This window comes from Ascaphus truei, chromosome 7, assembly GCF_040206685.1.
Source record: "Ascaphus truei isolate aAscTru1 chromosome 7, aAscTru1.hap1, whole genome shotgun sequence".
In the NCBI taxonomy this organism is placed as follows: domain Eukaryota; kingdom Metazoa; phylum Chordata; class Amphibia; order Anura; family Ascaphidae; genus Ascaphus; species Ascaphus truei.
In genome coordinates, this window is record NC_134489.1 from 97253959 (window position 1) to 97264799 (window position 10841).

General features: G+C 45.7%; 1 protein-coding gene across 3 annotated transcripts in view; it reads right to left on the bottom strand.

Annotated features, from left to right (window-relative positions):
- Positions 1-10841, bottom strand: part of MGAT5 (alpha-1,6-mannosylglycoprotein 6-beta-N-acetylglucosaminyltransferase) — a 211532-nt gene that overhangs the window by 99899 nt on the left and 100792 nt on the right. The gene's annotated exons all lie outside the window — the stretch shown is intronic.

Sequence of the window (10841 nt, forward strand, 5' to 3'; positions counted from 1 at the left end):
AGGTTTCTGAAAGTCTCATTAACCCAGGGGTGGGTAACTCCAGTCCTCAAGGGCCACCAACAGGTCAGGTTTTAAGGATATCCCTGCTTCTGCACACCTGCGCTGAAGCAGGGATATCCTTAAAACCATGACCTGTTTGTGGCCCTTGACTGGAGTTACCCACCCCTGGGTTAACCCCTTCAGTGCCCTAAGTGCGGTGTACGTCAAGTGCACGCCAGGGGGCTCATATGACTCGCACCGCAGGGGATGCACACCCGGCCTGAAAATAAACACTTGATCGCTCCGAAGAGCAGATACGTGATGCAGTAGTGCCCGGAGGGATCCGTGACCACGGGAGGTTTCACCACCCTCTGGCATGGAAAGGGTTAATGATTGAAAGCGGCATCCCACTGTTCGTCTTTGCGCATTTGCCATTAACGCGTTCGCTCCCCCATGCAGTTCAAACCGTTAATATGTAGATCCTTTTAATAATTTTACTCCATAACCTTGATGTCATCCCAGATCTAAACAGATTAAGTGTCTTTCTGTTCCCTGCGACAGATGAAAGGGATTATTTGCAATATTGCCACATGAGCAGATGGCCAGGCCTTTTTAGTGATACACTTGCTTACAGCTAATTCGGAAAGAAAGTAAAACGGTTGTGAGGACCCAGGACGACAGTGAAAGCTGAACACTGCCAGGCAACAAACAGTGTATGCAGCGCTCTCCGAAATTACAAAGCAAGGTAAATACATTACAAACACTGGGGATAAGGGCAACAGCAACATGACTTCTTAGGGCAAAGTGAGACCCTGCCCAGAAAAGCTTACAATCTATGTGTATGTTGGGAGGCTTACAGACAGTAAGAGTAAAAGTGCATTATTACAAGTGCAGTCAGGGAAAGTCAAGTGTACCAGGATTTATTGTAGAAGCAGATAATCTATTTACATGACCTTAAAGCAGCAGTCCAAGCTGCTGTTTCCCCCCTTCCCCCCCCCCCCCCCGTTTAATATGTGTATCAATACAATCCACACAATGATAAGTAATTAGCGGAGTTGCCGATCGATCCGTTCTCCTGTGATCGATCGGTGAAGATTCAGCTCGGGGGTTCACTAAATGGCTGTCAGCTGAATCTTCACCGATCGATCACAGGAGAATGGATTGATCGGCAAACATGACAGCTAATTCAGAGGACCAAAGATGCAAAGTTCTGTGAGGAAGTTCATGTGACCAGGCAGTCACTAGATACAATTGGTGCACTGCTAGAGAGGGCAGGGCTCAAAAAGGGGTGTGCAGAGCGTGTTTCAGAAGAGGAAGGGGATGTGACTTTGTAAATGGTTGCTATAGAAACAAAAAATGCTTGTTACATTATACTTTCAAATTTTCACTCAGATGTTTATTTATTTATATTTTAAATGCTACAAGTATTTTCTCATAGTACAGAACTCATTTACTTTTAAAAAAAAACGCACATGTAGGAGGGAGTTTAATTCTGAAAAACTGCATTTAGTATGAAACTAGCAGGAGGAGAGCAAACGTGGGCCAGTGGGCCCGTTACCTGCCAGTAAGAGAGACCCCTGGCATTACAACTCCTTCCTCCCAATGTTACATGTATGTGTTGATGCACTTATCCCTATTGCATTATTATAGTCTAGATGGGGGATGTTTGTAACAATTGTAAAGCGCTCCGTACCTGGGGTACCAAATAAAACCAAGAGAACGACCGAAACCAAGATGGGAGAGTGAGATTAGGAAATTTGTTGTAGCAATGAAGAGAAGACAGGCTTGCAACAATGGCAGCAGTAGGGGGTTTACGGTGTGATTTAACCCCTTTGGTGGCCGAGAGCTGCTAATGCTATTCTCCCTCGAGTGAAACGGCGGGTTGCAATAACGTTGGCTACATCTGTTTAATTGAACGTATCAATATTTAACATTTTAACGCCAACACAAATAGACAATCCGCGTGCGTGTGCGCCCTGCTTCAGCACAGGTGGCTCAATCAGTCCCTGCTTCAGGACAGGTGGCCTTTGACAGTCTTTGACTGAGCCACCTGTGCTGAAGCTGGGATATCCTGGAACACTGACCTGTTGGGGGGGATGGTGAGGGGGGGGAGATGTGGGGGGGGAGAGATGTGGGGGGGGAGGGGATTTTGAAAATTGCAGATGAGAAGCCCTGCTTTGGGAAATTACATCGCATAGATATAACCTTGAATAATTTCTGAGAGGCTCAATTTGGGTCGCTGGAGGTGTGCGGTTTTTTGTTTTTTTGCCAGCAATGACAGGAGAAAAGCAGAATTATTTATAGAATGGCTGACATGATCAATGCAGGAAACCTGAACATGTGTCCTCTGCCAACACGGATAATCTGGGGGCATTTGGGCAGCTCTCCACTCGGATGCCATGAAAAGATGCACTAAATTAAACAGAGATAGGCGGGTTTCTGCTGTACTACTGCACATATCTACAACATACGGTTTTAATTCGCTGCATAATTATGTATACTATGTTTTACATTGTAGGTCATTACTACATATGCTGGTGAATATGTGTGTCTGGTTCATTTGAATGCATCGGAACCCCTCTTCAGTAATGGGAAGCTGCTTCACAGCATACCGAGTAGGGACCTTAATATAGTAAATCTAGACTAAATCCCAGGTTCATTAAAGGATGCTATTCTTTATCACTCAATTCCCATTCACATTAATGAACGTTAAGGTATGCTGAAGCTCAGCACCCTTTATTGCAGCGGTGTGCAAAGTGGGGGGCACGGCGGCTATTGAGGTCCCACGCTCTCCTCCAAGGCACTTAAATTAAGTGCCGGGGGGGACCGCATGAGGCCTCTGCAGCTTCTCTTACCTGATCTTCGGTGACGCATCACCATGGTAACCGGCGTCAAATGACGCAGCGGGGTCAAGTTGCCATGGTAAAGTGACATCACATGACGAGCCGAAGAGGAGAGAGGGCACGAGGCAGGAGGTATTGAGACGGGGGGGCGCAAGTTAAAAACTTTGCGTACCCCTGCTTAGTGAACCTGGACCCAAGTTGTCCTTTTTTTGTGTGTCTACTGTATAGAGTTAGAGGGTGCAGGGGGGGGAGGAGGGACAATTTTGAACCATATGAACAATGAGTAAATTTTGTGCATTATGCTAAACTTGACATTTTGTTATTTTATCATAGACCAGCGGTTTCCAACTTTTTAAAAAAAATTTTTTACATTGTGTATCCCTGGCTAGGAAACTACCGTATTTCCTCGATTGTAAGACGCACCATCGATTTGGCCCTTACAATCGAGGAAAATTACTTTTTCACTCTCCATGTTTCAGGAGAGGTCCTATGTCAGCGGATGAAGAAGCGGGCAGTGGCAGGAGAGGTCCCACGTCTGCAGATGGTTGAAGAGGGACCGTGGGCGGGCGGGAGAACAGGTCCCAAGTCTGCAGGTGAATGAAGATAAGAGAGCGGGTGTGCAGTGGCAGGAGATCATAATTACAAGACAGCTGAGCAGGAGCAGAGCGGCATATGGGAACAGCTGGGGAGGAGCACACGGTAACACCGGAAGTTTACCAGTGTCTGACTTCCGGTTACCGTGCGCTCATCCCCAGCACACACTTAAGTAACCAAACTGCCCCTTAGTGTGTGCAGGCAACATGGAGCTTCCAAAGTCACACCCCAAAATACCTTGCTGCTGTGGATGCAAAGCATTGTGGGGAGCGACTTTGGAAGCTCCTGCAGTAATTGACAGCTATACCACACACACTAAGTGAGTGTCAATCTGCACGGCCACGTTCACACGGTGCGCACTCGTTCACGGGCACGTACGCTCTCCCAAGCTCGGCGCTTGGGGAGACAAATACATTTTATTTCGAAGCACGCTCAGCAGCAGTCAATGCACACAGCACACAGCCACACACACACACATAAATAGCCCCGATCCACCCAATGATACGCCCCCCGCTCGCAAAATAATGCAGGACAACCGAGCGCTCATGCTTGGAGAATTGGTGACATCACCGCTCTTAAGCATGAACGCACTCAGCGGCAGCGTGGTCGCAGCCAAAGTGCAGTTGGGGGCCTTGCTAAGTGCGCATTGCACAAATGGGCTCATGAACCCACTATACTGCCTGGGAGACACCCCTAGGGGTACGCAATCACAGAAATTGACTATTGTGTTGTGTTAAAAAAATATTAAATATATAATATATAATATAAAAACATACATTACCAGAAACTGGCAAAAAGGAGACAGCACTCAGGCACGTAAATTCAGTAAGTGTATTAAAACACAAAGCACAGAAGTCCAACTTTTCGATCCCACAGGGGGATCTTCCTCAGGGGAGTGCTGATCCCCCTGTGGGATCGAAACGTTGGACTTCTGTGCTTTAATACACTTACTGAATTTACCTGCCTGAGTGCTGTCTCCTTTTTGGCAGTTTCTGGTAATGTATGTTTTTGTTATCTTTATGGGATATGCACTAGCCCATTCAGGATACTATATTGGATATATATATATATATATATATATATATATATATATATATATATATATATACACATAATATATAATATATATAATCAATGTTCATTACAAATACATCATGAAATGGTTCGCTAAATACACCCAACTCCACACCACATCATTACAGGATTGTATGACAACGCAATGTAGAATTCTTAGTTCACTTCAGTATATACTGTAGACTAATGGTGCTCAAATCCAGTCCTCAAGAACCCACCGACTGAGCCTCTGATTGAGCCACCTGTGCTGAAGCTGGGACATCCTTAAACCTGACCTGTTGTGGGGGGTCTTGAGGACTGGAGTTGAGCACCCCTGCTGTAAACTAATTTAAAGACACTGCTGGCTTTACACGAACTGAAAAAAGTAGCAGTTGTATTAAAAATCGAGGCTAGAAGGCATGCGTCTCATACTATAGGGATCGTTTTATACCTCTCCCTTTTCCCTGCATCATGAAGCCTTGCAGTGACGTTCACTAAATCTCTCCAACGAAGATGTATCACATTTTACATTCGATTACCAAGTTTCCTGCACTTGATGCAATGATTACTTGCATCAGGAGCTGGATACATGCAGCACTAATCTTTCAAGCTCGGCAATTATTAATCTTATTCTTCCGGTGTCTAATGGATTCATAAAATAGTGTGCGCAACTACTTAAGGGCTCAATTATACAAAATGCTGCAAGGCGGCAGCGCTATTCTGTGACGTCACCCAGCGCTGCCGCCGAGCAGCATACCGGGGAGCCGGTGGAGAGGAGGCAAGGTGGTGTGGCCGTGAGCGGTTCCCCCTCATTGGCTGGAACTGCTCACGTGATGCGAACGTCGCCAGCCAAGAACAAATCTTCCGATCGCGCCAGGAGACAGCCGCCCTGCAGCTCTACGCGGCACGCACGCCGCAGCAGGTTAGTGCGCTGCTATTGGGTTTTTTTTTAAGTTGTTTTTTAGGCACACGGTGCCGCTACACGCAGCGCCACGCACTTTTTCTTGCATTATCACGGCCTAAGGCAGCAAATGAATGATATGGGGGAGCATATTATAATAAGAGCAGGGCCCAACAAATGCGGTCCCCGGGGCCACTGCATTGTGGCCGCTGTCAACTGCTTACCTGTGGCGGTGTCCCCCGGCGTCTCCCCGTCTTGATCTTTAAAATCATGTTTTTCTCCTGCAGCACTATTCAAAATGGCCGCACGGCACCATATGACGCCGCGTTGCCATGGTAACGGGACGCTGCGCCACGTTACGCGGTCATTTTGAATAGTGTTGCAGAAGAAAAACATGATTTTAAAAGGGGACAGGTCAGCAGAAAGCTGGGAGACGCCGTCAGGACCCCGTCGCAGTCAAGTGTCGGGGGGGGGGGGGGGGTGTTATGGCCCAGTTTGTCAGGCCCTGATTATGCGCATGGATAACTTATTTATATAACCCCTTTGTTTTCCCAAAGAGGTCAAGAACACTGCTCTTTAATACGCTGCGGAACCTTCTGGCGTTCAGAGGTGTTTCCCATTATCTCTCTGCTGTAACAATGTAAGCCACGTTCTATTGGCATTTTACAATACATGATTTTCCTGTACAATAAGTTGGTGACTATGTTAACCATTTCTTTTATTAAACATCCGCTACATATCCACAGACTATACAGTACTATAAAAACAGACTATTCAACACAAAATCGGAGCAAGAAAAAGAAAAAAAGAAAATCCTTTCTTCAGCACCACGCTAATTCTAAGTACACCCACACACTTTCAGTTCCAAAAATGTCTTCTGTCTAGAGAACAGACAGAAGAAATACAAACATTAATAACATCCGTTAGCAATATAGGCACTTACAGGGTTATTCATTAAGCTTTACAGTGCCGTGTCGCTGTGAGCCACCTGTGCTGAAGCAGGGATATTTTTCAAAGCGGACAGGCAGACACTAGGACAGGGGTTGATAACTCCAGTCCTCAAGGGCCACCAACAGATCAGATTTTCAGGATATCCCTGCTTCAGCACAGATGGATCAATCTTCGACTGAGCCACTGATTGAGCCACCTGTGCTGAAGCAGGGATATCCTGAAAACCTAACCTATTGGCGGCCCTTGAGAACTGCACTATATTATAGGGTATTGGCACTCAAGGGGCCCCCATGATGCAGTGGCTTCATCATGGGGTTATTTTTTTTTGTAGCTGGTTTTCTAGGGGAGATCATGTTGCGCCATCTGGTACACAGGGAAACAGTAGGGGAAGACCCCCTGTTTTGTTCTCGTAGTAAAGTACACCGCTATCACGGGGCAGCGGTCATGTAACCACAATGTGCCCCGGCCCGGAAGGGTTAAGGGGGAGCACACTTTCTGCATGAAGTCAGTCTGTCAGTCTGTCAGTCTGTCAGTATAAACTTTCAGACGTGGTGCAGGGATGCAGATACAGCACAAGGTGAAAATCCTACAGGCCTCCTCAACTGCAAATCTTCTGATCAAAAAGATGTTGACATGGTGAAAGCGCGCAGCTGGAAACCATTTATTCTTTGGGACATACTCCATTATAGCATCGTCCCAAAAAGTAATTTTTCTGGACTCTATTTACTGTACAAGAAAAACTTGATTTGGCAATAAACACCACACCGAAAATACAAATACCACTTCTGAGCATATTCACATGTACATGAGCACCCACAGTTGCATGTCATTACCCAGAAGCCCTGGCTGCAGTGGAAGCATTGTATGTAAGAGATAATGGGGAAGGGCAGGGTTGTGGACCTGGCTGAGACGTGTGAAAGTGCTCACAAAAACACCACTTATTCGCTGTACAGTGGAAGGTTTTGTCACTTTTTTATTTTTAAACTCATCATAACTTACTTTGTCTGGTAATAAACACTGAATTTTCATTACTCACAAATAACTACAACTGGGGGAAGAAAATATGAGACAAGAAGCGGGAAGAGGGGGAGGAGAATGTAGGAGGGATGGGGGAGGAGAATGTAGGAGGGATGGGAAAGGAGAATGTAGGAGGGATGGGGAGGAGAATGTAGGAGGGATGGGGGTGGAGAATGTAGGAGGGATGGGGGAGGAGAATGTAGGAGGGATGGGGGAGGAGAATGTAGGAGGCATGGGGGAGGAGAATGTAGGAGGCATGGGGGAGGAGAATGTAGGAGGGATGGGGGGGAGAATGTAGGAGGGATGGGGGAGGAGAATGTAGGAGGGATGGGGGGAGGAGAATGTAGGAGGGATGGGGGGAGGAGAATGTAGGAGGGATGGGGGGTGGAGAATGTAGGAGGGATGGGGGTGGAGAATGTAGGAGGGATGGGGGGTGGAGAATGTAGGAGGGATGGGGGGTGGAGAATGTAGGAGGGATGGGGGGGGGGAGAATGTAGGAGGGATGGGGGGAGGAGAATGTAGGAGGGATGGGGGGTGGAGAATGTAGGAGGGATGGGGGGTGGAGAATGTAGGAGGGATGGGGGAGGAGAATGTAGGAGGGATGGGGGAGGAGAATGTAGGAGGGATGGGGGGAGGAGAATGTAGGAGGGATGGGGGGAGGAGAATGTAGGAGGGATGGGGGAGGAGAATGTAGGAGGGATGGGGGAGGAGAATGTAGGAGGGATGGGGGAGGAGAATGTAGGAGGGATGGGGGAGGAGAATGTAGGAGGGATGGGGGAGGAGAATGTAGGAGGGATGGGGGAGAGAATGTAGGAGGGATGGGGGAGGAGAATGTAGGAGGGATGGGGGAGGAGAATGGTTGAACATTAGGAATGTGATAGAAAGGAGAGAAAAAAAGAAGCTAATTATGCCAGCAAAGGCACTGGGAAAACCAGAGCTCTCCATACATCTCACTCAACTACATGCTTTACAAATAACTAATATTGTGAGGGTAGTGTGTTCATAGACATCTCATTCTCTCTGTTGGTATATGAGTCCCTGCTGAGGGGTGAACTCCGGCCGCCTGTAATAAAAGTCCACAAGCGCTGCCAGCTGTGACACTAAGGCTGCGCTTATAGTGCCGTCGACAGCAAAACAAATGCATTGTCGCCGTTGCGTGCGCTTATAGTAAGTGGCATATACAGGATGGTTCGGAATGTGGGAGAAATGGACGCATGACTATTATTTAAGTAATTGTTGCAGCTTTCAACAAAAACAAATATATATTATTTTTTAATAGCCCCGAGAATGAACACATGGCTATACATAGATTTTTTTTTACCCCAGGTACGAGTCCCTGCCCCGAGGAGCTTACACTCTTTGCTTTGGTGCTGAGGCACAGGGAGATAGAAGTGAAGTCCCAAGGATCGGACACTGGGATTTGAACTGGGTTCACCCACTTAAACAACCGTGACAAAGCCACTGCGCTACTCCTTCGGCACCAACATTTAATTTAAACTCCGCGTGAAACATTCCTGCATTGAACAAAAAAATACTTTCAATTTATAATGGTCTTTTTTATTAAGACATACAACAGTTTTCTTAATGTCACTTCATATCCAACTCCTTTATAACACACACTAATGATCACAAGAACCCACATTGTACCACAAAGCTGGCAGAGATACTCCGCCAAAGCTATCACTATGCAGTCACACCACAAGCAGCCCAAAGATACTTAATGAGCTTCACAGTCATTGTGAATAACATCTTGAATACTGGTGATATTTATTAATGGGCCAACATGAGAGTTCTTTGTAGACGTCAATACTGTTGATGTTCATCTCTTAAGAACGCATGTTGGTCCATTAAATGTCATGACAAGCTGCAAAGACACCAACATCTTTATGACTAAATGCAGCTACTAAAAAAGGAAGTCTTCCAATTGAACATCTAAATCTTCCCCAGCTCCAGGGAACAGCAGTAATATAGCAATTCTAAATAACTTGGCACTGCTTGCATGCAACAACAACAAAACCAGTGAGCTCACAATCATTTTCATATACTTATGCGCAATGTACACGTCAAAAAATACCTACAGAGAACGGAGACAAACATGACCATATACTCGCGCCCCCCCCCCCCCCCTTTCCCACTATTCTTCTTACTCTGTTATACATTACATCTGACATGTTTAATGTCAGCGATTAATCACAGACTCCCCTATATTGCCCTGTAGAATGGTGGGAACTGCATTGTAAGGGAGGGGATGAACTTGCATTTTTCTAGCTGTAAAACCAAAGCACTATTTACTTGATTCCAATGGGCCATTATTTTACTCCAAGAGTTTGTATAAGCACATACTTATTATATTCAGCTTTATATTTACTTACAAATTACTTTAATAATGCAGTTATTTTAAATAGTCTTGACATTTCATGTATATATTTTAATAATGCATTCAATCCGAGTTTTACAGAATTTTAATGTAATGATTTGACCATGAAATGACCTAAATTGACTTTTTAGAATGATCCTCTGAAAAGCCAATGTTGATGCAGTGGAGGATCTGTGAACAATAAGACAATTAACACACACATTCAGAGCAAGCTCAAACCCCAACACCCACCACATCATATATAGCTGAACCCAGTTATAACACGGTCCTCTGGGTCACAGAATGAGACTGCGTTATAACCGGGATCGCGTAATTACATTTCACCAAGCGAGGACTTACCGGCATCTGCAATTCCCACATGGTGTAGGGGTGCGTGTGTGTGTGTCCGTTAGCAATAAAGCATTGAATGTTTAAAAAACAAAAAATTGATATGTTTTTAAATCGGGAGCCACGCTCAGACTGCGTTATAAGTGGATCCGCGTTGTAGCGTATCGCCCTATAATGGGGTTGAGCTGTATATATGGCAAACAGAGTGCTACTGAGCGTGGCAAATGTACACAACAAAAGACAGGGAAGCCCAATGCTACATCCAGATTTGAATATATATATATGTCACTTTTTTTACTCACCATAACTTAACTCAGTATTATGTCTGAGGACCGAAACGTTGGCTGCCCTGTGTTGTTAATACACTTTATTTACTTCATTATATTGCGGTGTGCTGTCTCTTTGTTACCTGGATTCCCTGGTTACTATATATATATATATATATATATATATATATATATATATATATATATATATATGTATATATATATATATATATATGTATATATATATATATATACACTAGCTGAGAGCCCCGGCGTTGCCCGGGATGTTTGTGGTGTGGGGTGGCATTTGGGTGGGGAGTGGTCCACGCGGCCCATGTGCGGTGGTAGTGCTGCTGTGGCTGTACTGATGGTGATTGTATCGGTGTGCTGATTTGGGAGGGTTTGTTGCTGATGTGGGGGTGCGGATGTGGGGGTGCCGATGGGGAGGTGCAAAGGTGGCAATGTGTGGGTGCTGATGGTGTTGATGGGGGCTGGGAATGGTGGGGAGCCGAGAATGCCAGTGTGCTGGGGGG